Here is a 26,098-nt window from a genome sequence, read left to right as displayed (position 1 = left end):
ATTTCTTCACTTGACACCTGTTAGATTTCTCTTTGCTTGGGACATATAGAATTTTCTTTTCTTGACTTCAAGTAACTTTTCTGCTCAACCTACACTAACTTTCTCAGCTTGCACTGTTTCCTCGGTCAGGCTTGGCAGACACATTTCTTTGCTTAGCCTTCTTCTTGTCTTAACTCAAGTATTCTTTCATTATGGCCTTAAGTAGATAAACAATACATTATATCATCAAAGTCTTACTTGGTCTTAGTGCTCCTTTTATACACCATATAACTCAACCTTTCTCTAGGTACTCTTGTTATCCTTTCTTTTCAAATCCTCTTCATCAATCAATCAAATGATAACATTCAGACCAAATTAGCAATTTTCGCACCAACAAGTAGTAGGTTTGACATCAGTGACAAAATAATGATTGTTCCATGATTTCTACACTTCAACAATCTTCTTCATTTCAACATACACATCTCTATGATTAATCATTATTAGTTAACAATATAAATCATAATATAACATATGTATAATATAATATATATAAATATATATGTATACGTATATATAATATAATATATTTATAGTAATTTATATAGTATAATTATATAATATATTATATCAACATTGTATGTTAAGATTAAATAAATTTGACTATAACTATAATCTTAATAGAAAGAAGGGCTCATACTGTTGTAGTAGTAGAACAAGAGAGGAGTAATTATAGATTAAGAAATAAAACTATAAACCTAGATATAAATAAGAAGACTGAGATGTCCACTCAACACAAGAAGGATACGAATAAAGTGATTCCCCAAGATCAATACCAGATTGACTCCCAGGTAAATAATTCTATGGTTAGTAAGAAATTGGTAAGTAACAATTCATTCATTTCTAATACTTTGTCATAATTAAAAGTCTTAGTACCATTTTTATAAATAGTTAGAATTCCTGAATATGGAAAAGAAGTTTTGAATATTATGTCTAAAACTAATAAAGAGGGTTATCATAATGTTGGTGACACACTAGTTGTTTATCTTGGGAAAAATATCAATAAAAAATGCTCCACAAGTGGACCCTTTTTTTATCTAACTCTATTGATTAACAACAAATTACGTTGTGGATTCAGGAGCAGCTATGAAAATAATGCATGTAGAAGTTATGAAAGCATTAGGATTGAAAGCAGACATTCCATATGGAAAGTGTTATGCTATGGACAACAAATCACTACATGTGGTGGGTGTGATAAAAAAAAATGTTAATTTTAGATTTCCAGCCTATCATGATATCTCCTATAAAATGGATATTGCTATGGTTGAAGTTCCTCCCTATTATGGCATGTTACTTTCAAGACAATGGTCAAATTAGTTAGAGGACATATATAGTTGGGCTTGTCCTATGTGACTATTCCTATGGTCAAAATATCAGAATTAAAGAGATAAGTTATGGACATCTTGTTGAAAACTTCCACCCTAATAATAGAGTGAATTTCTACCAAACATACATTGACAACTTCCAACTGAGCATAAGTAAACCTATTCAAGTTGTACAAGATATGGTTTTGGTATAGGAAGAAGATAATGAGATATTCCAAATACATTTTGATGGAGCATGTAGTAAAGAAGGCAATGGGGCTTGGGTAATCCTTATATCACCATTAGGTAAAATATTAAGGCATTCTTTTTTATTGAACTTTGAGTGCACAAATAATAATGCTAAATATGAGGCCCTGATTTTAGGATTAAATGTAGCCAAATTTCATTAAATAAAGTTGCTTTCAATATTTGGTGACTCAAAATCAATAATATATCAAAATAGAGATAAATTCATAACAAAAAACTCAAGGTTAATAAGGTACATGAATTATGTGTGGGATTTACTTCAGTTTTTTGATGTATTTTCAATTAATTTGATTGATAGAACAAAGAATTTTTTGGCTGATATGATGGCTAATCTAGCCATCAAACAAATTGACATTCCATTGCTAGAGGTGGTTTAGGTTGAAATGAAAAATAGACCATCTGTCCTTGATAATGTGCATAACTGGCAAGTCACTTTAGAGATGATAAGGATATATTATAATTTTTGACATGCGAAGGAGGGTTTCAAGATATTGGGTTTGATTGGAGTGGTCTTGTTGAAAATCAAGATGACAGGGAAACTATTTTTGGAGAGGAAATTGTGCAACTTAAGTCAAATAAGATACCAAAATGATTGGTAGCTCTAGAACACATCTTTGATGATCATGAAAATCTCAAGAATTGTACACCTGTTATTATACAAGAGTAGATTGAGAAAGTTAATCTTGGGAATACCCATTCTCCTAGAGAGGTTTTTATTGGAAAAAATTTATCAGACAAAATAAGATCAAAATTAATTGCTTAAATGAGGAAGTATAGACATATATTTTCATGGTCATATGATGACTTAAAAGATTATAGAGAAGACTTGTTCCAAAATGAAACACTTTTAAAAGTAGATACCAAACCTTTCAAACAAAAGAAAAGACCAATAAATCCCATGTGAGCTCCCAAAATGAAAGATGAATTGGTTAAAATTAGAGATGCAGTTATTGTTGGAAACAATTGATTAATTGTGTATTGTCTTTGATGTTACACAAAATGTCATATCATTTCCAGTTAATGTATGCCGAGCTCACTCAAAAATTGAAGACAATATCCTATGTCTGCTAAGCATTCCAGAGTTTGCCTAGTTTAGAAGACAATGTCTACCAAGTTCACTTGTGCGACAAAGGAAAGTTTGTAGAAGTTGAGTGTTAACTAAGTTGACTCTATTAATGAAGGAAATGTTGGATGGAACCAATGTTAACTAAGCTCACTTGGTTACCAAAAGAATTTTGTGAATATGCATTATTAACTGAGTTCACTTGGTTAACATAGGATAACTACTTCTAAGTTAGTATCTACTAAGTAGGGTTGTCTAACAAAGGATTTTCTTGTTTTGGCATATTGAGTTCAATTGAATTGTTTGTTGGTTCTAGCCGATTGAGGAGATGAATATTAATTAGTCTAAGTTATATTCAAGCTGACTTGACAATGTCTGAGATATAAATATAAGTTCAAGTTGAGGATTGAATGTGTAAAACATAATTGAAGATTTGATGATGCTTAGAGGAAGCAAATTATAAGGATAAGAGGAATATCCTTGTTGAGAAGAAAAGATACATTTGATCAAGAAGGATTAAGTATACAAGCCAAATTTGAGATCTGTAATCAGCAATTTAGATGTATCAAAAATCAAGTTATCTCATTGATACTCTCTAACCATTATAGTAGTGATCTAAATCTCTTAACATAGTTGTCTTAATAATTATTTGTAAATATTTTGACAAGGTGGCATTTCTATTGAATTGTCCAAAGACCTCTAACAAGGCCACTCCTAACAAGGTGATTAAATCTTCTAACAAGGTCACACCTAATAGTGTGTTTTGTAACCTTTAATAGGGTTAGCTCCTAACATGGCTTACTTCAGAAGAGTGAAAATCGGTAACTAGTTGCAATTGTTGATTTTTCCCAAATTAGGTTTCCACGTTAAAATCTTAGTGTCAATTGTGTTCATGCTATTTATTTTATGTGTTTGCAACTAAGTTAAAGTAAGATAAATCATAGATAATATATTAAGGTTTTTATGATAAGCATTTGCCAAGTTATTTCAATGTTTACCAAGTTACAACATTTGTTAGTGTAAACCAAGTGCTTGTGTATTTGTCAAGTTACAACAAAGTTCTATTTACACTGAGTTTTGATTTGTATTGATAGCTAAGGGATCTAGGATTTATTTTTCTAGTAACTAATTCACCCCTCCCCTATCAATTATCCTCTTATATTTCCAACAATTGGTATCAGAGCTTTTGGTACTTGCAGAGAAGGTTTCAAGGACCAAAGCTAAAGATCATGATGTCTTATAGAGGAGAGATTCCCAAGTTGAACTAAGACAACTTTGCAGCATGGAAATGACTAATGAGGTTACATTTGGCAACTATCAGTGATTTCAGGTTGTACATATCTTGACAGTAAATGCATGAATCTTACTAGAACATTATCAGTTGAAGAAATTGCTGAAAAGAAAAATTATATAACATCATGATGATTGACATTGCTTCTGCTCTTAATTATGCTGAATTTGATGAAGTCTAAATTTTCACTATAGCTTATGATATGTGGATCAAACTAAAAGCCATTTATGGAGGAGATGATAATATAAGAAAAGCTAAAGTTGAAAGTCTTAGAGGACAAATTGATCAGATAAAGATGAGAGAAGATGAAAACATTACAAAATATGTTGAGCAAATTAAAGCAAGTGTGAGTGCAATCAAAGCATCTGGAGGAGACACTGATGACAAAATAGTTGTAAGCAAGGTACTCAAAACCCTTCTTCCTATCTATGCAATTAGAGTGTCTGTTATTCAAGAAATGAGATGTGATCCATATAGTAATATAACTTTGGATGCTCTAGTGGGAAGATTGACAGCTTTTGAGTTAGATAACTATGATAACTATGCCCCTAGTTCCAAAGGTATTGAGTCTACATTTGAAGCCAAGCTCTCACTCAAGAAAAAGGGTAAGAAATCAAAAGCCAATTAGTCAGAAAGTGAAGAAGAGGAAGAAAGTTTAGACAGTGATCTTGAAGTTGTTGAAGCCCTACTTGCAAGAAAATATTCCAAAGGTAGAGGAAAGTACAAAGGTAAGATTCCTCTAATCTATTTTTCTTGTGAAGACATTGGTCACATTGCTGCAAGGTGCCCAAATAGAGAAGACAAAGATGAAAAGAAAAGCAATGAGTTCAAAGGCAAGAAGGAATTCAAAAACTACAAGGACTACAATGACAAAGGTACGAAATCTTGTTTTATGGCTAAAGATTCTGATAATAGTGAAGATGAAATGGTATATATTGCTATAAAAGATGAATCTGACAATGAAAGAGATAAAATGACACTTATCTCTCATGTTAACAAAAATGATACATGGATTATTGATAGTGGTTGCTCACATAATATGACTAGTGATAAAACAAAGTTTGAACACATGGAATATTATGATGGTGGTAGTGTAGGATTTGGAAACAATGAACCTTGTTGCATAAAGGGAAAAATATGTATCTCATTAACCAATGAACTTAGATGTGACAATGCTTATTGGGTTGAAGGACTAAAGCATAATCTACTAAGTGTGGCACAATTGAATAACATTGGATTCAAGGTAGAATTCATAGGAAGGCCAAACTACAGGATGGAAAAAGAAATTTGGTAGGATCTGGAAAACAAACAAAAGGTAATCTATTCTATCTAGATCTCAGTGAAAGGTCAAGTTTTATTGCTCAAGTAAAAGAAAGCTGGTTATGACACAAAAGATTATGTCATTTAAACTTTGATAATCTGGTCAAGATAAGAAAAAATAGAAGAGGTATTCTTAGCTTGAGAAAACTTGATATGGGTCTATGAAAAAATTTTCAAATTGGTAAGATGGGAAAAAACTAGTTTTAAAAGCAAGAACTATCATTTTGAAGAAGTCTTAGAGCTTGTACACATAGACTTATGTGGACCTATTGGAATAGAGAGTTATAGTGGAGATAAGTTTTTCATTCTTTTTGTTGATGATTATTCTAGAATGATGACTATAATGTATCTAAAAGAAAAATATGAAGCTTTTAAAAAATTTAAGTGGTATCTAGCAAGAGTAAAGAAGGAAACTGGAAATAAACTAAAATGTTTGAGATCCGATAGAGGTGCTAAATTCATTTCCAATGAGTTCAATGAATTCTATATTGGAAAAGGAATTAAGAGATAGGTATCAACCCCTGGTACACCTCAGCAAAATGGTATAGCTGAAAGAAGGAACAGATCCATCATGGATTGTGCAAGAACATTTCAATGATAGAAAAGAATGTTGCAATCAAATACTAGAAGGAAGCAATCGGTATTGTGGTGCATACCTTGAATAGAGTATAGTTGAAGAAAGAATCAAATCAAAATCCTTATGAACTATGGTATGGCTACAAACCTAATGTAAGTTACTTGAAAGTATTTGGTAGCAAATGTTATATCTTAGAAGAATCTAGGAAAGGAAAATTTGATGTCAAAGATGATGAAGGTATATTCTTAGGATACTCATGCAAAAGTAAAGCATACAAATGTTTGAATTTTTCTACTCATAAAATCATAGAAAGTGCACACGTGAGAATTGATGAGTTTGCAGAAAAAAGTGAACAAGAGAGCAACAAAGAACCTGAGGATTACAGAAGATTTTTTTACTTTGAACTTGATATAGTGCCAAATATATTTGGAAGTCAGGGGACTTCACCGTTGGAAATATAAATGGAGTAACTGAGGGCGGGGGGGGGGGGGTGAATCAGTTACTACAAAAATAAATTCACAAATCCCTTAGATGTCTTAAAACTTAATTATTGCTGTCACTTAGTAGCCACATAGAGAAATGTTGTAACTCGGTAGATTAACTTGTTACTGATCTTTAAGAATTCACAATTATTAACATGCATGCAAAAGTAAATAAAATGAACACAAGAGATACCAAATTTAATGTGGAAACTCAATATGGGAAAAACCTCTAAGTAACTAGCTACCAATTTTCACTCTTTTGAAGTGAGCCCTGTTAGGAGCCAACCCTATTAAAAGTTACAAAACACACTATTAGGTGTGACCCTATTAGAGGATTTAATCACCCTGCTAGGAGTGGCCTTGCTAGAGGACTTTAGAAAAATTTAGTAGAACTATCCACCTTGTTAGACGATTTACAAAAATGGCTGTTAGACCAACTCTGTTAAGAGATTTAGGAATTACTGTTATAACAGTGAGAAAGTAACAATAAGTGACTTGAATGAGATGCAACCAAACTTTGTTGATATAGATCTCTATTCTACTTCAATTGATCCTCACTGATCAAATACAACTCTGCTTCTCCTCAAGGATATCTGACCCTTCTTCAAAATTCAATTACACTTCCTCTTCATACAATCAACTCATTGCATACTCATTCCTTACAATTAGAATTCACAACTTGACCTTTTATTTATACATCACAAATTGTCAAGTTGGCTCATTTACAAGTTACATTTACCAATAAACCATACATCAGTCAGCTACAAATATTACATTATATAAATAAACTTTATTTTCCAAAATAATGAAATCCTTCATTGATTGACCCTGCTTGGTAAAAACTGCTCCAAAAATGATTTCCAATGTTAACCAAGTGAAGCTCGATAAACACTACAAACTCTAAAAAATCTTTTAGAAACTGAGTGAACTTGGTAAGAACTAACTTTCCTTTGCTGACCTTGCTAGCTCGGTAGAAACTGATCTCTACCATAGAAGCCTTCAGTGCCCGAGTGAGCTCGGTAGAAACAGTGTAACCTCCAAAAATGCTTAGTAGACTTTATAATTCACTATGCTAACCTTTTGAGCTCGGTATACTTTGTCTGATAGTTGATATGACATTTGTGTAACATCAAAGACAACACACAATTGAACAATTATATCCAACAATCTCCCTCTTTGGCATTAATGGCAACACAACATGTCATAGCAAGATGAAATTTGAAAACAAGTATTTTTCTGATAGAATGCTTCTCCCTCTTACATTTCATTCCAAAAACTCCTCAAATACAATAATCTCCCTCTGTGAAGGAATTACATAGCTTCTATACAAACTTTTTTCGAACAAATTCAAAATTCAGAAAGATATGACAATATACTCTCCCTCTTTGACAACACATGCTAAAGACAACACAAACCAAATAAATAAAAATGTACTTTATGTATTGATTCATATGCAATGATTATTCTACATCAACTAAAAAGATCTTCAACTTGATACCTGTTGATGCATCACCAAAAATTCATCTTAGCGAGCTTCAAATAGGGGAATGACCCCTAACTTACCTCTTAGATACAAAAATGCATCCTTAGGTAAAGGCTTTGTGAATATGTCAGCAATTTGTTCCTTTGTATGGACATATCCTAATCTGATCTCCTTATCCTGCACCAATTCTCTGACAAAGTGATACTTTATTGCAATGAGTTTGGTTTTTGAATGCATCATTGGATTTTTGGATATGTTAATTGCACTTGTATTGTCACAAAACATAACAACAGGTACTTTGATTTCTTCCTTCATACCTTCCAATAACTATTTGAACCAAACAATATTAGAATAGTTTACTGCTGTTGCAACATACTCTACTTTTGCTATGGATTGGGATGTACAATTTTTTTTTTACTTGTCTAAGAAACCAACCTCTTTCCAAGAAAGAAAACACCTCCACTTGTACTCTTTTTTTCATCAATGTTTCCTACCCAATCCGTGTTAGTAAACACTTTCAAATCTAGATTACCTCCAAATTTGTACCATAATCTATAATCTTCAGTGCCTTTCAACTATCTCATAATTCTTTTGATTACCATCATGTGATTTTCTTTTGATTTTGCTAAAAATCTTGCTACAATACCAACTGCAAGGGCAATATCTGGTCTTGTATGTACTACATACTACAACTTTCCAATCATAGATCTATACAATGTCTGATCTACCTCCTTTGATTCATCATTTGTAGTAAGTTTCAATCCAGTACACATAAGAGTCCAACTGGTTTGTAGTCTTCCATACCAAACATTTTCAATATCTTCTTCATGTATTTAGATTGAGTGATGTAGATGCCATTTTTATTCTGTTGAATTTGAAGACCAACAAAGAATTTGATCTCACCAAACATTGACATTTCAAATTCCTTGTTCATTTTCTCTAAAAATTCTTTACAAAGATCATCATTTCTTGTGAACAAAGTATCATCCACAAATATTTATGCCAAAACAATCTTATTATCTAGTCCTTCTTTGATATACAAGCTACTGTTATCATTAGTTCTTTGAAAATCAATCTAAATAAGATAGCTATGCAGTCTTTCATACCAAGCTCTGGAGCTTTTTTCATACCATACAATGCTTTATGTAATTTGTAGACCATATCCTTCTTGTCTGGATCAACAAAACCTTCAGGTTGCTCAATGTAAACTTCTTCATCTAGTATACCATTGAGAAATGGTAACTTGACATCCATCTGATAAACCTTAAATTCTTTGTTTGCAACATATGCAAGTAGGGTCTCAACACCTTCCAATCTTGCAATAGGAGCAAAAGTCTCTCCATAGTCTATTCCTTCTTCTTGAGAGTATCCTTTGCATACTAGTCTAGCTTTGTTCTTTGATACCTTACCATCTTCATTCAGCTTATTTCTGAATATCCACTTTGTTCCAATCACAATTTTGTCTTTAGGCTTGGGTACAAGAGTCCATGTTTTGTTTTTCTCTATCTACTCTATTTCTTCATTCATAGCCTCAATCCAACTTTCATTTTCTAATGCATCTTTGATACTTCTAGGTTCAAAATAAACAAGTAAACAAGTGCCTTTCAACTTACTTCTTGTCATAGTTCCTTCAGATTTCTCTCCAATTATCTGATCTAGTGCATGATGTCTCCTAACATATTTAACTAATACAGGCTCCTTGCCCTTTGAACACTTTGCATTCTCATCCTCTTACACTTCAACTTCAGATTCTAGTTGTTCTGTCTGCTGCTCGGGTCCTTCAGACTCGGTAGGCATTGGCTCAATAGCATTAGAATGTGACTTAGTTTCTTTCAACTTGGTTTGAACTTCCTACAACTCGGTTATTGAAGACTCAAGAGTAGAAGATTCCTGATTGATAGGTGTATCTGGCACCGTATCATGTTCAATGAAAACAAATCTCCTATAGTCTTCTGGTTCCCTTTTTCTTTCTTCTTCAGTTCTTTCTACAAACTCATCAAATCTTGCATATGCACTCTCTATGACTTTATGAGTAGACAAATTCAAACATCTATATGCTTTACTCTTGCAATAATATCCCAAAAATATTCTTTCATCACCCTTCACATCAAATTTACCTTTTCTAGATTCTTTCAAAATGTAACATTTGCTTCCAAATACTTTTAGGTAACTTACATTGGGTTTGTATCCATACCATAACTCATGGGAGTTTTGAATGGTCCTTCTTTAGCTGTACTTGGTTCAAGGTATGAACTGTAGTGCTGATAGCTTCCTTCCAGTATTTGATAGCAATGCTCTTTTCAATCATTAGGGTTCTTGCATAGTCCATGATAGATTTGTTCCTTCTTTCAGCTATTCCATTTTACTTGAGAGTTCTAGGGGCTGATACTTGTCTTTTGATTCCCCTTTCAATGCAAAAGTTATTGAATTCATGGGAGATGAATTCACCACCTTTGTCTAATATCAAATATTTTAGTCTTTTGCCCATTTCCTTCTCAATTTTGGCCAAATACCATTTGAACTTCTCAAATGCTTCTGATTTCTCTCTAGAGTACATGACAATCATCATTCTTGAATAATCATCAACAAAAAGAATGAAGAACTTTCACGAGTATAGCTTTCAATTCCAATAGGTCCACACAAATTAGTATGCACAATTTCTAAAACTTCTTCAGACTGATAGTTCTTACTTTTAAAGCTAGTCTTTCCCATCTTGCTAATTTGACAATTTTTGCATAGACCAACCTCAGGTTTCTTTATGTTAGGAATACCTCTTACTTTCTTGAATTTACTTATTTTCACCAAATTATCAAAGTTCACATGACATAACCTCCTATTCCATAACCAACTTTCTTCAACTTTAGCAATAAAGCATGAACATTCACCAAGTTCATGATAAAACAAGTTACCTTTTATTTGAGTGCCTGATCCAATTAGCTTTCCTTTGTCATCCAATAGCCTTTCTTTTCCATGCATGAATTCCACTTTGAATCCATTATTGAGTAGCTATGCCACACTTGGAAAATTTTGTTTTAGTCCTTCTACCCAATATGCATTTTCACATATAAGCTCTTTAGTTAGTGAGATTCTTCATTTTTCTTTTATGCAACAAGGTTCATTATTACCAAACCTCACACTGCCACCATCATAGTCTTCAAAATGTTCAAATTTAGTTTTATCACTAGTCATATGATGAGAACAACCACTATTTATAATCCATGTATCATTTTTTCTCACATGAGAAATAAGTGCCATTTCCTCATCATTATCAGACTCATCTTTCACAATAATGTAAACCATTTCATCTTCTTCTTCATCATCAAAATCATTATAATTCTTAGCCACGAAACATGTTTTCTTACCTTTGTCCTTGAATGATTTGAAATCTTTCTTGCCATTGCACTTGTGACCTTTCTTCTCATCCTTGTTCTGCTTGTTTGGGCACCTAGCAGCAATATGTCCAATTTCTTAACAAGAAAAATAGATTAGGGGAACCTTACCTTTGTATTTCCCTTTGCCTTTTGAATATTTCCTTACTAGCAAAGCTTCAACCACCTCAAGATCACCGTTAGAACTCTATTCTGATTCTTCTTCACTTTCTAACTGAGAATCATTTATCTTCTTACCTTTCTTCTTGAGTGAAAGCTTGACTTCAAATGCTGATTCAATGTTCTTGGTAGCTAGAACATAGTTATCATAGTTATCTAGCTCAAATGTAGTCAATCTTCCAACTATGGCCTGTAAATTTATCTGATGATTTACTTCACATCTTTTTTCTTGAATTGTAGAAACTCTAATTGCATAAATGGGAAGTAATGTTCTAAGAACTTTACTTATAACTATTTCCTCCTTGATATCTCTTCTAGAAGCTTTGATTGCACTAACACTTGCTTTGACTCTTTCAACATATTTTGCAATGTTTTCATCCTCTCTCATCCTCATCTTATCAAATTATCCTCTTAAACTTTCTGCTTTGGCTCTTCTCACATTATCATCACCTCCATAGATATCTTTTAGCTTGTTCCACATTTCAAAGGCAGTTTTGCAGTCCTTGATATCATCAAATTCTTCATAGCTTATGGCAGATAAAATATCTATCATCATGGTGTTATGAGTCTTCTTCTCAACAATATAGATCTCTGTTCTACTTCAATAGATCCTCACTGATCGAATACAACTCTGCTTCTCCTCAAGGATATCTGATCCTTCTTAGAAATTCACTTACACTTCCTCTTCACACAATCAACTCATTGCATATTTGTTCCTTACAATTAGAATCCACAACTTGACCTTTTATTTAACATTACAAATTGTCAAGTCATTTCATTTACAAGTTACATTTACCAATAAACCATACATCAATTGGCTACAAATATTACATTATACAAATAAACTTTATTTTCCAAAATAATGAAATCCTCCTGTGTGCTAGAAAATGTGACCTGCAAGAAGCACATGTTAACAAACAAACACTAGTTTAAAAGATTTCAAGTGCATCAAAGATTCATCAAAATAAAATAAAAAATATCAACTAATGCTTGCTTGAGTTTTTCAACCCTAAGCAACCAACAAATCCAACCTTCCAGCCACCTCTACAGCTCAACAAAGGCACCATGAGGGGCCTTGTTGGTGTGTTAAGATGGGAGGATGTTTGATGTGCTCTCCCAAACACAATAATGGATGAATCTCTTGAGTGAGTGAGTGCAAGTGTGTATGTAAGTAAGGTATGAATCTAGACTAAATGAGATGAAGACCACCTCAAGAAATGGCTATGGAGAGAGCCATTCTTGAAGGCATTCAAGGATGAAGATGATATGTAATGAAAGAACTAACTAGATATGCAAACTATGATAAAAATGCAAGCTAAAATGAAGCTAAAAATGCATGTAAAAACTAGATTAAAAATGCATGATGTAAACTAAATCAGCTACCAAATTGTTAGTATGAACCTACAAAATCACTATGAGACTCTACCAATGCAAGCTCAAACTACCATGAAAGCTCAAACTATGAATGCAAACTCAAATCTCAAACCAACATGATAACAATGCAATAAAAAATAAGATGCAAATGCTTGAGACAAACCCTCTATTTATAGGCTTGAGGGAGGGCTTGGTGAGGTGGCATCCAAGTAAGTGCCACATAAGGTGACATGCAAGCCATGCAAATGGTCAAAAATTCAAATTTTTCTCACACATGTGTGAGCAAACTTAAGAAGAAGAGTGGGAGACAAGAGTGTGTAGGCATGCCATCTCACACATGTGTGAGCACACTATTAGGCTAATGAGGGAGATTAGGGAGATGATTAGGAATGATTAAGTGAGATTAGGCTTAAGAGGATGAAAATGATAGGTTTAGACTAGACTCTAGGTTAGGTTTAAAACTAAATTAAATAAAATTTAATTTAATCATGGGTTTAGAGGAATTAATAGGATGTGAGGATTTAAATAAATAAAATTTATTTAAAAAAGGGGGAAAGATGGAAGATCATGTGTTAAATTAATTTAACACATTAAAGCTAGAAGTATTTAAATAAAATTTAAATACCTAGGAAAATAAACTCATTTAATTAATTAGCTTAATTAAATAAGTAGAAGAATGTGAACAATATAATTAATTAATTAATAATTAATTACAATGTCACAAGAAATATTAAAATTAATTAATATAATGTTTAGGGACAATTTCAAGCATCTACATTTTGCCCCTCTTTAATGTGATGTTGGAACAACATCATATCAAAGAAAAAAAATATAGGTTGCCCCAGGGAAGGAAGGAGTCTTATGGCAACGACAGAGGAGAAGGGTGCCCCCTCATAAAAATTGCGCAAATTTTTTTTTTTTTGGCAATTTTTGCGAAAAAGGTCTTAAGAAAAAAAGAAAAGAAGAAAAAAGGAATAAATGACAACATTCGCATGACTTGCGAGTAAACAGGGGACAGATACGGCTCAGGAAAGAGTGGAGCTCAAACAGGATCCGCAAGGGGCTATATAAGCCTCCGAGGGGGCCCAAAGAAGGTCATTATCACATTGCAAGTAGAGCACATAGAGCTGATATGGACCCCATTGATCGATTGCAGCTTGGTGAGCGTGTGCAGGAGTACCAGCGAGCAGCCGAGATGGCCCCACCGGTAAGTCATCTAATCCTCTTCATGTTTTGGTATGTTAGGCTAGACTAGGTGCATTTATGAAGCCATAAATGCACTAAATAAAGGTCTGAGTGGAGACGACAGTCCCTACCCTATCATTTACGTAGACGACAAAGCGAGGATCTCGGTGTTTGTAGAGACGAAAGGATACATCCTGTCGTCTGCGCAGATGCCAAAAGAGGGAAGAGGGGTCACGAAGATGACAGGATCCAACCTATCATCTGCGCGGATGAAAAAGGGCAATGGAGATGACAAAAAATACATCGTCGTCTCCGTAGATGACAGAATAGGGTCGTCCGGGACAAACTGGCATCTGTGCCGATCAGCGGCTCCACAAATCAGCGTCTTCGCTAATTGGAATCTATGTAGATTAGCATCTCCGTTGATCGACGTCTACACAGATTGGCATCTACACCAAAAAATGGCCACGCCAATTAGGGAAAAATAGGGGGAGGCAAGGGAAGATGCCCCACTGTAGGGACATCACAGGCTAGCAAAACTGACGCTCTGCATGTTTATGCTGGAGGAGGAGACGGTGGTGTTTAGGTCGAGGGAGCACTATCCTCCGACCATGACAATACAAGAGAGGCTGACAGATGCAGATTGGGGGCACGTGCGACTATGCGGGCTAGAGCACATTCACAAGTGGCTAGATTTGAGGGCCCATTCAACGCAACTATTGGCTCTCATAAAGCGATGGCACACACCCACTAGGAGTTTCCATCTTCCAACAGGGAGACTACAATCAAACTCCTAGATGTGTGGCAGATCCTGCGAGTACCGATTAGAGGTGCATACCTAGAGTATGTACTGGAGGTGTCAGATTCATTTATGAGGGAGTGCTTTGGCCAACAGTGACATAGATTACCCATCCAGTGATCATGGTTGTCATAGAGGGGTGCACTAGAGTAGAGGCTACCGAGGCTAGCAGTATACCTAGCCTCATTGATATGGTAGATGCTGCCAGATCATGCAGGACATGGGTGGTTGATCGGGTGGGCACGAGTGTTGAGCACTCTGCTACAGGAGTAGGGAGCAGTCTACTGCTGGGGACAGACTATCTTGGCTGAGTTATATCAGGATTTGCACATGTGTGTATATTGGACCTAGCACACTATGGGACCAGGACTGACGCTACTGTTGGTTTGGTCATGGGAGCACATTGGAGTCACACGGTCGATCACTTAGCGAGAGACCAAGCAACCTGGGGAGCCATATGCCTACATATACTAGCCTCCTATCTAGTATACATCGACTAAGTTTGTGGGATTTTGGTGTCGGTATATAGATGAGATCATTATGTTCGAGTGGACTCCTTATGACGGGGTAGAGCAGTGGGGGCAGATACTAGCAACAGGTGGGGAGGATGACACGAAGGATCAGATGTACCTATCGTACATATAGACTAACTGCTAGATCATTGGCCGATCTTTGCGTGTGATTATGCGCTATACGCCTTCTCGAGTGCGATGATAGTTTGGCAGGGTACAAGATATAGTACCAGATAGATTCTTATACCCTGTGGTGTCACAGGAGTATGGTCAGCTATGGGGACACGAGACCACTATATGATTGGCTCGAGCGTCTTGGATGGGGATGGCAGTAGTGCCATGGGTCCATTTCCAGGACAGGGGAGACATAGGTATGACACTGACGTACACACAATGGTGGGCATCCCACCAGCCGGTTAGGCTTATAGTGCCAGGGGCACCTCCACCAGCAGAGCAGACACAAGGGGAGGGAGATGGAGCGGGGGATGGTGGATAGGCAGCTATGATGCCACCACTAGCATAGGGGGCACAGGAGGGACCGTACGGGCGCAGAGTCTGAGCGAGGAGAGGGCCAGGGGTAGCACCAGCACGGAGGCCAGCATAGAGAGCACCCCATGCACAGGCATAGGCACAGCCCCAGGCACCATTGCAGGCACCACCACAGGGACAGGTACAGGGAGAGGACCCAGACATGGTTAGGGCTGAGGGATAGATTGCGGATAGAGGTAGCTCGACTATAGGGGGTAGCATAGGTGTAGTAGGCATGAGCTGTTAGCTTAGAGCAGGCCATGGGGGCCATATAGGCAGAGTTGCAGGTGTAGAGGGCCAGAAGAGATAACTTAGAGCAGGCCATGGGGGCCATACAGGTAGAGCTACAGGTGCAGAGGGCTAGAGGAGATAGTGCATAAGAGGCCTTAGCGGCCCTACAGGCATGGGTGGATGCAAGGGAGTTTGCAGGGGTGGGCACCCATACAAAGGCGGGGGATCGAGCAAAGGAAAAGAGGCTCCGAGCGGAGGTAGCTACCCTACAGACCGAGTGGGCCACCCATCAAGCGTAGCTAGACAGATATCGCAGGCAGCGAGATATAGCCATACAGATGGTACAACCTAGGGCAGCCATCGCAGTGATGCAAGAGGCCCTCATAGCTAGTCAAGTAGAGACACGGGCCATACGAGAGGCAGCCTATTATAGGTCACTTTATAGGGAGGCCGTGCCTGCTGACCGACAACACTTGAATTTTGAGAGGGGAGCTAGCTCATGGATCTCAGGTGGTAGAGCTAGATCAGAGCAATCTGTAGGACAACAGAGACCTCCTCGAGGGGGGATATAGGGGGGGTAGGGCCCTCACAGCTAGCGACTTGATTGTATAGGGTGATAAGTGTTTTTGACAGATATGTGTAGATGCAGCTATTTTGATGATGCATTTGTACTACATGATTGTACATGATGTATATGGACTGTATAGACATTATTTTTTGAGATATATACATGACATGATTTGATGATTCTATGTGTATGGATGTATGTGATACATATGTATGGATTTATGATGTGGATACTAATGTTTGTGATGCAGGATGTGATGCTATGTGATGTTTCCTATGATGTATGCATATATATATGATGTCTAACATGTGTGATGCAGATTTATGAGATGTATGCAGGGATGCACTATATATATGTGAGATGATATATATGCCCCTAGATGTGATGACTAAAGTGTATGCAATTAATGCAATTTAATAAAATGAACTAAAAAAGTCTAAGTAACACTAAATGAGATGAATCAAATGAAGACTAATGTAATGGAAAATGAATGAATGCAATAATGAGAAGTTAATGCAACTTAATGGAAATGAACTAATAAATGAATATCTTTCATAACTGTCACTCATAGAAACCCAGTAGCCTAGCATAGGAGGGGGGAAATAAATAGGACCTTGTCTCAAGCATGACTCAAATGAAACCCTAGACTACATGCATCCTAACTACATGATATCAAGAGATTTTGTTGTGTTTATATGGAGAGCACATCTAAGTTGATTTTGCAAAATGAGTTTATGCATTATATGCTATAGAAGCATAAATGTCATGACTCTTTTGCATGGACTAGACATACAAAACCATAGAGACTTTAGGACAATAGGTGTAGTTTGCATAGTCATGATGGATCAAATTTCATATATGCCATGGAGAGGTCTGGGCACACCTAAAGTCTTTTAGAGATCTTTGGTGGGATGTGTGCTAACCCGTTGCCCCCATTACGCAACACATTAACATAACCTGAAACTGACATACATGAAGTAAAGCCTCAAAAACAGATCATACCACAAAAACATGTGTAGCTAATAACAGCTATTCTGGTACGACCAAAATATGGAAGATCAAGGTGCACCATAAAAGGCTATCACTAACACACAAATAAAATCAACCAAAAAGAAACCTCATGACCAAGTAGTCATTCAGTCCACAGTTCTTGCCAAGAACCTTAGGTCTAGAAGTGAATGTCACAATGTCACCTATAGGAAGGATTCATCCTATGAAAGTGTTGCAAGTTGAAATGTCAAATGATCATAAAATTGTTTGTTTTTGGCAAGGGCTATGAAGCGAACAAGTTTCTCGAAGCATTAAGTCTCAAATGGTCATTTTGTGTAAGTCCAAGGGTGGTCATTGTTGTGAAAAAGCTCAATGTAATGGGATGACAATCACTCGACAGAAAATGCCTCACGAACTAGAGGTCTTTCAAAAGATGGAAGTGAAATGGAGCCTCGTAGAAGAGAGGTCTTTTATTAGATGCATGAAACACAAAAGGCTAGATAAGACTTTGCACAAGGGAAGTGGAATGGTGGAATGGAATGAAGCGAAACGAGCCTTATAGAGAATGGATGAATCCATACTTTTTTCAAGAACATTTTTCTACTTTTTAGGGCTTTTTTCAGGAACATTTTGTGAATTTTTTTGAATTTTCTGATTTTCTAATTTTTTTTGGATTTTTGCGAGACTATAAACACTGTACAGGAACTACAAAAGCTCAAGCATAGAACCACTTGAGATGCTAGATATTTACAGGCTTAGGGAGCGAATCTCCCTCTGGAGTAGCAATCTAATATGCCCTAGAACCATATTTGGCTGTAATGATAAATAGACCTAGCCAATTTGCCTTTCTTTTCATGGTTCTAGAGGTTCTTCATGTTATGCTGCAAAACTAAGTCACCCACTTCAAATTCCTGTGGCTTGACTTTCTTATGATACTGGAGCTGAAGGAAATTTTGATACACACGGAGGTGGTTTAGGGCATTCAGTCATCTCTCATCAAGGAGTGCCAGCTCTTGCAAGCGAGCAACTTGGTAGTCTTCTTCGGATATCAAATTCTTGAGAGAGATTCTAAGGGAAGGGAGCTCAATTTCGATGGGCAAGATGGCTTCGGAACCATAAACAAGGAAAAATGGGGTGGCTCCTGTGGGGGTATAGATGGAGGTACGGTAGGCCCAAAGGGCGGGAGCAATTTGGATGTGCCAATCATGGCCAGTTGCATCAATGGTTTTTTTAGGATTTTCAAGATGGTTTTATTGGTAGCTTCAACTTGGCCATTGCCTTGGGGGTAGTATCTGGTGGAAAAATGCTGGGTGATGTCAAATTTCCTACATAGTGTGGCAACCTCTTGATTTTTAAAAGGGGTTCCATTATCATTCATGATATCTTGAGGTATACCGAAATGACAAATAATGTAATTCAGGATGAACTTCGAAATCTATTTTCCAGTGATGTAGGTTAATGGAATAGCCTCAACCCACTTTGTGAAGTACTCAGTGGCGGCAATAATGTACTTGTGGCCATTTGAGGAATTTGGGTATACTTGACCAACAAGATCGAATCCCCAACGGGAAAAGGGCCATGGAGTGATGGTGGGTTAAAGGTCTTGGGCAGGAGCATGTATCAAATCACCATGCTGCTGACATGGAACACATCTTTTCACAAACTGATATGCATATGCTTCCATAGTGGGCCAATAGTAACCTATCCTAAGAAGCTTTTTTTCTAACGTAAGGCCGCTAGAGTGGGCACCACAAATCTCTTGGTGAACCTCTTTTAACACCGTTTGGGCTTCATCTGAACTGAGACATCAAAGGAGGGTTCCATCAAAGTGTTTTTGAAAAAGTGTATCACCTAGGATGGTATAGCAGGCAGTTCGGCAGACGAAGGTTTTGCTTTGGTTTGGGGTGAGGGCTATGGGAATGGTTTTGTGGCATAAATAGGCAAAGATGTCAGCATACCATGAAGACTTAGGACCAAAAATCTCACACACCAACTCTGAATTAGTTTTCTCATAAGCAGGAGCAAAAAGATTCTCAATGAGAAACTCACATTTAGGACTATATTCTGGCATGGAAATCATAGAGGCAATAGTAGCCATGGCATCTGCTACTTTATTATTAGCCCTTGGAATCTTCTGAAAAACAATCTCTGTAAAATGCTTCTTAAGATCCTCAACTATTCTATGGTAGGGAAACAATTTCTCATCCTTGGTGTGGTATTTATTTGTGACTTGTTTAATGACTAATTGTGAGTCTCCAAAGACAAGAAGGTTTTTAATATTCCATCTGATAGCTTGACATAGTCCTGTGAGTAAACCTTCATACTCAGCTATATTATTTCTACAAGGGAATGAAATTTTATAAGACTTTGGAATGAGGTCCCCTTGTGGTGTCACAAACAAAATTCTTGCCCCCGATCCTTTTTGTGTAAATGATCCATCAAAAAACAATTTCCATGGTGTAGTAGGGGCTAGGGTCATAATTGTGTCATCTAAAAAATTGGCTACAATGGGATGGTTCCCTTGAAGAGGAGCTTCAACAAGCTGATCTACAATTACTTGTCCTTTAATGGCCTTACGATCCTTATAAACAATGTCAAATTCACTCAAAATTAAGACCCATTTTGCTGCTTGGCCAGTGAGGGTGGCTTTTGATAACAAATACTTGAGTGGATCTATCTTGGCAATGAGATATGTAGTATGATTAAGCATATAATGATGTAGTTTTTGTTTACAAAAGACTACAGCCAAACATACTCTCTCAATAGCAGTGTATTTTAACTCATAGCCGACTAGTGTTCGATTGAGGTAATATATGGCTTGCTCATTCCCCTTATCATCTAACTGTGCCAAAAGTGCTCCTAAGGCAACTGAAGTAGCTGAAATGTATAGAATCAATGGTCGTCCTACAAATGGAGGTACTAAAACTGGAGGATTAGCCAAATATGTCTTAATTTGTTCAAATGCTTTTTGGCATAGGCAATCCCATTGAAACTTGTTTCCCTTGCGAAGCAAATGCTGAAGCGAATGGACTTTATCTGCTAGTTGTGACACAAATCTCCTAATAGATTGTAACTTTCCTTGAAAACTACAGAGTTGTTTCAATGTGGTAGGTGGAGGCATATCCATGATGGCCTTCACTTTTGCTGGATCTACTTCAATACCTCTTCTTGACACAATTTAGCCTAACAGTTTGCTTGATTTGACCCCAAATACACATTTCTTAGGATTAAGGTGTACTTTATATTTCTCCAACCTATCAAAAATAATGGTAAGGACATCAATGTGGGATTCTCTTATCTTGGATTTTCCTACAATATCATCAACATAGTCCTCCATTATGACATGTAGAAGATCATGGAATATGGTAGTCATTGTGCGTTGATAAGTGGCGCTGGCATTTTTCAAGCCAAAAGGCATGACTTGATAACAAAAGGTTCCCCATGGGGTGGTGAATTCTGTTTTATGTTGATCCTCTTCTGCACTTCTGATTTGGTTATAACCGAAAAACCCATCCATCAAAGACAACATCTCATGTCCAGCAGTCAAATCCACTATGATGTCTATGTTAGGAAGTGGAAAATCATCCTTAGGACATGCGAGATTTAAATCTTGAAAATTTGAACAAACATGGATGCCCCCAGATGCTTTCCCTATAGGAACAATGTTGGAGACCCACTCAGGATAGTCAATAGGATGGATGAATTTTGCCTCTAACATTTTTTGTAACTCTGCTTTGACTAGGAGTGCTACCTTAGGGTGCATTTTGCGCAACTTTTGCTTTACTGGTTTAATCTTGGGATCAACTATCAAATGATGTACAACCAAATCTGTATCTAAGCCAGGAATGTCTTTGTATGTCCATGCAAAATTGATTTTTCCCTTTTTTAAGAATTTAGTCATGGCTTTTTGTTCCTCAAGACTTAAGGTGGCAATAATGTAGGTGATTTGTGGACTATCCTCTGTTCCCAAATTGACTAGAATTGTGTCCTCATTCAAAATAGGTGATTTTTCTGGTGGCAAGGATCTAAATGGCAAGTCAAGCTCTCCCTCTTCTAGCGCCTCTAAGAAGTTTTCACCAGAAGATGCGTCCTTTATTTTATCTTTTTCTTCATCCAAAAGCACCCCAGGGGAGTTTTCACTAGAGGATGTGTCTTTTGTTTTTCCATTTTTATTTTCTTTTTCACTTTTGCAACTAAGAGAGTTGACTTGGCTACCAAAGTAGGCTTCCTCATTGTATTGGATCTCATGTTCATATTCTCGAAGATTCTTAAGGCCAAAAAGTGCCATCACTGCTTCATCAGACTTACAGATATCGAGAGCTGGTGGTGTATCTTGAAGGTCCCAGTCTATTATGTCGGGATTGGTGAGAGGTAGGTTAATGGATGAAAGGTAATCTATGTTAATGGTGTGGACATAATTATCTAGGTCATCTTCAATGTATTGGAAAGGTACTTTGAAGAATTCCTCCTCTTCGATCTTAGAATCAGGTTCAACCATACAATAATTGTCAGCAAATATACCTTAGGTTTAATGGAGCTCAATCCCCATCCTTTAGGATAGCTATTAGCTTCTAAGGGTTTTCTAATCCCATCTTCTTTCGGTCCAAGGCCGGTACCATGATATCTCATGTTTTCAATAATGGGAGGTGCCTTAACATATTTATCCTTAGGAAACTCCACAGGTTCATCTTTTCCATCATAATATAGCCAATCTAGGATATTATCTTCCATGTGCTCATCACTAAGTGAACCCCAATGCTCAAATGTCGACTTGCTAACTTGCATGGTTTCCTTATTAGTAGAAGGTGACAATTAAGAAGGTTTTCCAAAGGAACGAGGGGAGAGTGGTAGTTGTCCCACGCACAAGGCATTTTCAAACTTGGTGTTAATTTTAGTATCTTCAACCTTCTCTTTTCCCTTATGGGAGCTTGAATCCTCATTAGCTAATTCTGATACTATTGTGGAAGGTGGTTTTGTTATGGTGAGAGATTTAGGTACAATTTTGGCGAACTCACTTATTGGACAAAAATTCATTGGTGCACCTTGCAATCTTTTACAAAATCCAAAAGGAGTGGGATCCCCTAGGATTGTGATCTCTCTTCCTTGGTGGAGGAATTTCAAGCATTGATGATAGGTGGATGGGACCACCTTTAGTGTACATATCCATGGTCTACCAAGCAAGATGTTATATGGCAAATCCAAGTCTAAGACATGACATTCAGTATTTATGATGGTTGATCCAACCTTTAGAGGCAACATGGTGACTCCTTTTGATTCTCTTTCTCTTTCATCATATGCTTTTATTGTGATCCTTTTATTAACATTTAGGAGATCCCACCGGGCATGCCAAAATGTGTGCTAGAAAATGTGACCTGCAAGAAGCACGGGTTAACAAACAAACACTAGCTTAAAAGCTTTCAAGTGCATCAAAGATTCATCAAAATGAAAAAAAAAATATCAACTAATGCTTGCTTCAGTTTTGCAACCCTAAGCAACCAACAAATCCAACCTTCCAGCCACCTCTACAGCTCAACAAAGGCACCCATGAGGGGCCTTGTTGGTGTGTTAAGATGGGGGGGATGTTTGATGTGCTCTCCCAAACACAACAATAGATGAATCTCCTGAGTGAGTGAGTGAAAGTGTGTATGTAAGTAAGATATGAATCTAGACTAAATGAGATGATGAACAGCTCAAAAAATGGCTATGGAGAGAGCCATTCTTGAAAGCATTCAAGGATGAAGATGATATGTAATGAAAGAACTAACTAGATATGCAAACTATGATAAAAATGCAAGCTAAAATGAAGCTACAAATGCATGTAGAAACTAGATTAACAATGCATGATGTAAACTAAATTAGCTACCAAATTGTTAGTATGAACCTACAAAATCACTATGAGACTCTACCAATGCAAGCTCAAACTACCATGAAAGCTCAAACTATGAATGCAAACTCAAATCTCAAACCAACATGATAATAATGCAATAAAAAATGAGATGCAAATGCTTGAGACAAGCCCTCTATTTATAGGCTTGAGGGAGGGCTTGGTGAGGTGGCATCCAAGTAAGTGCCACATAAGGTGACATGCAAGCCATGCAAATGGTCAAGAATTCAAAGTTTTCTCACACATGTGTGAGAAAACTTAAGAAAAAGAGTGGGAGACAAGAGTGTGTAGGCATGCCATCTCACACATGTGTGAGCACACTCTTAGGCTAATGAGGGGGATTAGGGAGATGATTAGGAATGATTAAGTGGGATTAGGCTTAAGAGGATGAAAATGATGGGTGCAGACTAGGCTCTAGGTTAGGTTTAAAATTAAATTAAATGAAATTTAATTTAATAATGGGTTTAGAAGAATTAATGGAATGTGAGGATTTAAATAAATAAAATTTATTTAAAAAGGGGGAAAGATGGAGGATCATGTGTTAAATTAATTTAACACATTAAGACTAGAAGTATTTAAATAAAATTTAAATACTTAGGAGAATGAACTCATTTAATTAATTAGCTTAATTAAATAAGTAGAGAAATGTGAACAATATAATTAATTAATTAATAATTAATTACAATGTCACAAAAAATATTAAAATTAATTAATATAGTGTTTAGGGACGATTTTAAGTGTCTACACCTCCATTGGCTGACCCCGCTCGGTAAACACTGCTCCAAAAATAATTTTCAGTGTTAACCAAGTGAAACTCAGTAAACATTGTAAACTTTGCTAAATCCTTTGGAGACTGAGTGAACTCGGTAAGAACTAACTTTCCTTTGCTGACCTTGCTAGCTCTGTAGAAATTGATCTCTACCACAGAAGCCTTCAGCACCTGAGTGAGCCACGATAGAAACAATGTAACTTCCAAAAATGCTCGGTAGACTTTGTAATTCAATTTTCTAACCTTTCGAGCTCGGTAGACTCTATCTGATAACTGATATGACATTTTTGTAACATCAAAGACAACACACAATTGAATAATTATATCCAACACTCACCTCCCAAGTCCTCAAAATATCCAAAAACTACTGAGTTGCATCCAGTGCAACCCAAGTCACAATCAAAAGGACTTAAGTCATAGGTAGAAGCTACTGAGCTATTGCTAGAGGAAACCAAGTCTGATGGACCTGAGTTACAGATAGTGCGAGCAGAGATTAATATAGAAGACCATGAAGAGATCAGTGAAACAACCTCCAAATCCAAAGTACTTAAGTTAGTAAGATATGTCAAAAGGCATCATGCACTTGATCATATCATTGGAGACAAGTCAAATATAACAATGACAAGAAACAAATTGAAAGGTACATGTTTGCTTGCTGAATTTGAAGCTAGAAATGTTAAAGATGCTTTGGACAATGAAAGTTGGATTGAAGCAATGAATGAGGAAATAACATAGATAGAAAAAAATAAAACTTGGACTCTTGTTCCTAGACCCAAGGATAAAAATGTAATTGGCACAAAATGGGCATTCAAAAATAAATTAATTGAAGATGGAGAATTTTCCATAAACAAAGCAAGGTTAGTATGTAAAGGTTATTCTCAAGAAGAAGGTATTGATTATGGTGAAACTTTTTCTCTTGTTGCAAGATTAGAAGATGTTAAAACTTTATTAGCATATGCAACTCACAAAGGATTTAAAGTTTATCAAATGAATGTAAAATTTGCATTCATGAATCAAATTCTTGATGAGGAAGTCTATATAGAATAACCTGAAGGTTTTGTAGATCCCAACAAAAATGATATGGTCTACAAATCACACAAAGCTTTGTATGGTCTCAAGCAAGCTCCTAGAGCTTGGTATGAAAGACTTCATAACTAGTTGATAAATATTGGTTTTCAAAGAACAAATGATAACAACAATTTGTACATCAAAGAAGGATCAGACAAGAAGATTGTGTTGGCAGGAATATTTGTGGATGAAACTTTATTTACAAGAAATGATGACTTGTGCTAGAAATTTTTAGAATAAATGAGTAAAGAATTTGAAATTTCTATATTTGGTGAGATAAATTTATTTGTTGGATTGCAAATCCAATAGAAGAAAGATGGTATCTACATTACTCAATCTAAATATATCAAGGAGATACTAAAGAAGTTTGGATTGGAAGACTCAAGACCAATTGGAACTCCTATGTCTACTAGACATAAGCTTTCCAAAAATGATGATTCCAAGAAGGTAGATCAAACCACATATAGATCAATGATTAGAAAATTGCAGTATGTAGTGCATACAAGGCCTGATATTGCATTATTAGTTGGTAAAGTGGCAAGATTCTTAGCAAATCTGAAAGAAAATCACATGATGGTAATAAAAAGAATCATGAAATATCTGAAAGGTATTGAAGACTATGGTTTATGGTACAAAAAAGGAGGCAATTTGGATTTGAAAGCATTCACATGTGCTGATTGGGAAGGAAGTGTTGATGAGAAAAAGAGCACTAGTGGTGGAGCATTCTTTCTTGGTAAAAGACTAGTGTCTTGGACAAGCAAGAAACATAATTGTATTTCTTAGTCCACAACATAGGTAGAATATGTGTCAGTAGTAGTT

This window comes from Cupressus sempervirens, chromosome 3, assembly GCF_028749045.1.
Source record: "Cupressus sempervirens isolate cs-2001-9-10 chromosome 3, ASM2874904v1, whole genome shotgun sequence".
NCBI classification, from domain to species: domain Eukaryota; kingdom Viridiplantae; phylum Streptophyta; class Pinopsida; order Cupressales; family Cupressaceae; genus Cupressus; species Cupressus sempervirens.
This window is presented reverse-complemented; position numbering follows the sequence as displayed.